The sequence below is a fragment of the Arachis hypogaea genome, chromosome 17, assembly GCF_003086295.3.
Source record: "Arachis hypogaea cultivar Tifrunner chromosome 17, arahy.Tifrunner.gnm2.J5K5, whole genome shotgun sequence".
NCBI classification, from domain to species: domain Eukaryota; kingdom Viridiplantae; phylum Streptophyta; class Magnoliopsida; order Fabales; family Fabaceae; genus Arachis; species Arachis hypogaea.
In genome coordinates, this window is record NC_092052.1 from 96,244,329 (window position 1) to 96,247,466 (window position 3,138).

At 40.2% G+C, this 3,138-nt stretch overlaps 1 non-coding gene across 1 annotated transcript; it reads right to left on the reverse strand.

Moving 5' to 3' along the window:
- Window positions 1–946: 946 nt before the first annotated feature.
- LOC112767986 (small nucleolar RNA R71) lies at window positions 947–1,050 on the reverse strand. Its single transcript, XR_003185425.1, has one exon. It is a non-coding gene; the product is annotated as a small nucleolar RNA R71 (small nucleolar RNA).
- Window positions 1,051–3,138: the final 2,088 nt, after the last annotated feature.

Consider the following 3,138-nt stretch of genomic DNA (forward strand, 5'->3'; position numbering starts at 1 on the left):
CTTTCCCTTTAAATTTCATGCAATTTAGCTTCTGTTGGATACAAATCACCTAAATCAACACTTGTTTGCTTGACTAAATTAACCGCCTAACTAAAATTGCTCAATCCTTCAATCCCTGTGGGATCGACCTCACTCACGTGAGTTATTATTAATTGATGCGACCCGGTTCACTTGCCGGTGAATCTTGTGTTGGATCTTTTTCCACACATCAAGTTTTTGGCGCTGTTGTCGGGGATTGATTAGATTGACAATGATTAAGTAAGGTGATGGTCTAGATTAAGCACTTTTTCTTTATTTTTGTTTATTTTATTTATTTTTAACTAGCACACTAACTATTTGAGCTACAAAGTGCTCTTGTGTTTCTTGTTGTTGTGGTTTTATGACAGAGGCAAGGAGAGGGATCCCTACCTTCTGTGAAACTGACGAAAGAACTCTTCAAAGGTTAAGAAGAGAAGAAAGAGGAAAAGGCATTGTTGGAGAAGAGGAGTTAGAGGAAGAATTTCAAGAGGTGGAGGAACACTCAACAAATCCAACAAATTCACCAATAGGGGTGGCCAACAATAATGGTCAATCACCAAGGAGAGTATTGGCTTCTTATACATTTGCAAATCCTAAACATTGTGGGAGTAGCATCCTCACCCCAAATGTCAATGCAAACAACTATGAATTGAAGTCATAACTCATCACTTTAGTACAAAACAACTGCTCCTATGGAGGAGGGCCACTTGAAGATCTAAACCAACACTTATCCACTTTTCTGAGGATCTTTGATACTGTCAAATCCAACGGTGTACATCCAGAGACATATAAACTGTTGCTGTTTCTATTCTCATTGAGGGACAAAGCTGCTCAATGGCTTGAAACCTTTCCACAAGGAAGCATCACTAGCTGGGAGCATCTAGTGAATAAATTTTTGGCCAAATTTTACCCCCCTCAAAGGATCATCAGGCTCAAAATCGAGGTGCAAACCTTCACACAAATGGATGTTGAATCTCTCTATGAGGCATGGGAGAGGTACAAGGCTCTGATTAGAAAATGTCCCCCTGAGATGTTTAATGAATGGGACATCCTTCAAAATTTCTATGAAGGTTTGACTATAAAGGCTCAAGAAGCACTAGATGATTCAGCAGGAGGCTCCTTACAATTGATGAAGACAGCAGAGGAGGCTCAAAATCTCATTGATATGGTGGCAAACAATCAATATTTCTTTTGCCATCAGAGATAACGCCAACCACTACAAAGAAAAGGAGTGCTAGAGTTGGAAGGAGTAGACACAATCCTAGCTCAACACAAGATAATGCAGCAGCAAATCCAACAACAATTTGAACAAATGGCTAAAAGGATTGATAACCTCCAAGTTGCAGCAGTAAAGACAAGCCAACCATCAACCACATGAGGGCAAAATAAAGAGAATCAAGAAGATCAGCAGCAAGAACAAATTCAGTATGTGAATAACCAAAGTTCTAGACAAAATGAGGTGATGGTGACACTTATAACGCATCCTGGAAGCATCACCCAAACCTAAAATGGGGAGATAACCACACTCAAAACTAACAAACATGGCAAAGAAATTCAAACCAAAACAACTTAAGAAACAACCAAAATAACAACCAGCAAAACACAAACCATAATCCATATAGAAAACCCCAAAATAACCACCAAAATTCCAGCTACTATCCACCCGATAACCAAACCACTAACCAAAATACCTACCATCAACCTTTACCATCTCACAACCAGCCACAAGCATCACAGGACACACAAAGAATCTCCAACTTGGAGATGTTACTAGAAAAGATGCTGAAAAACCAAGAGATAACAAGCAAGAACCAGGAAGCCTCAATAAGGAACCTAGAGAGACAGATGGGACAATTGTCCAATCAAATTGTGATTGAAAGGCCAACAAGCTCACTCCCAAGTGATACCATTCCAAATCCTAAAGAGGAATGCAAAGCCATCCAATTGAGGAGTGGAAAGATCTTGGTGAGCAACAAAGAAGATAACAAGAGGCCCATGGACAATGACAGGAAACAAGCTGAGAAAGAGGAAGCCAATAACAAAGAAGTGACAGCAAGCAAACAAGCTCAAGAGAAGCTTGAAGAGAAGGATGACCAGCCACAGGATCCAAGGGAAGGGAAATAATTAATGGAGGAAGCATCTCAAGGGCAGAAGCAGGCAGTGAAGGCTTTCACACCCCCACTACCATATCCTCAGAGATTCAACAAGGAAACCAAGGATCAACACTTCCCCAAATTCCTTGATGTCTTCAAGAAATTGGAGATCAATATTCCCTTGGCTGAAGCATTAGAGCAGATGCCTCTGAATGCAAAATTCCTAAAGGAGCTCATTAACAAGAAGAGAAGTTGGCATGATAAGGAGACCATTAGTTTCATTGAAGAATTTAGTGCCGTGATCCAAAGGGGTATCCCACCAAAGCATAAAGATCCAGGGAGCTTTGTGGTTTTATGCACCATAGGCAAGATGACATTAGAGAATGCTCTATGTGATTTAGGGGCCAGCATCAACTTGATGCCTCTCTCAATGATGAGAAAGCTTGCTATAGAAGAAATTAAACCTACCAGGATGTCACTAGTGATGGCCGATAGATCAATCAAGACACCCAATGGAATTGTGGAAAATCTACTAGTGAAAGTTGGAGAGTTTATCTTCCCTGTAGACTTTGTGATCTTGGACACAGAAGGGGAAGGAAACAACTAAATCATTTTGGGAAGACCATTTCTAGCTACATCAAGAGCTACTATTGATGTAGAAAAGGAGAAATGACCTTCAGGGTGCACAATGAGCAAATGGTCATCAATGTTTTCAAATCAATGCAACATCCCTTTGAGCAAGAAAACTACATGAAGGTGGATATGATAGAAAGCTTGGTAGAAGAAATGTTTGAAGCCAATTATCAAGAGCACCAGGAGGAACAAGAAGAGGAAGTAGTAGAAATATCCATTGAAGACAAGAAAGAGGATAAGCCAAAATAGGAGTTGAAGCCTCTTCCTCCTCACCTCAAGTACGTGTTTCTTGGGGAAGTAGAAGCATTGCCAATAATCATAAACTCCACTTGAACATGGAAAAAGAAACAAGGTTGATTGAAGTATCGAAAACTCACAAAACAGCCTTGGGTTG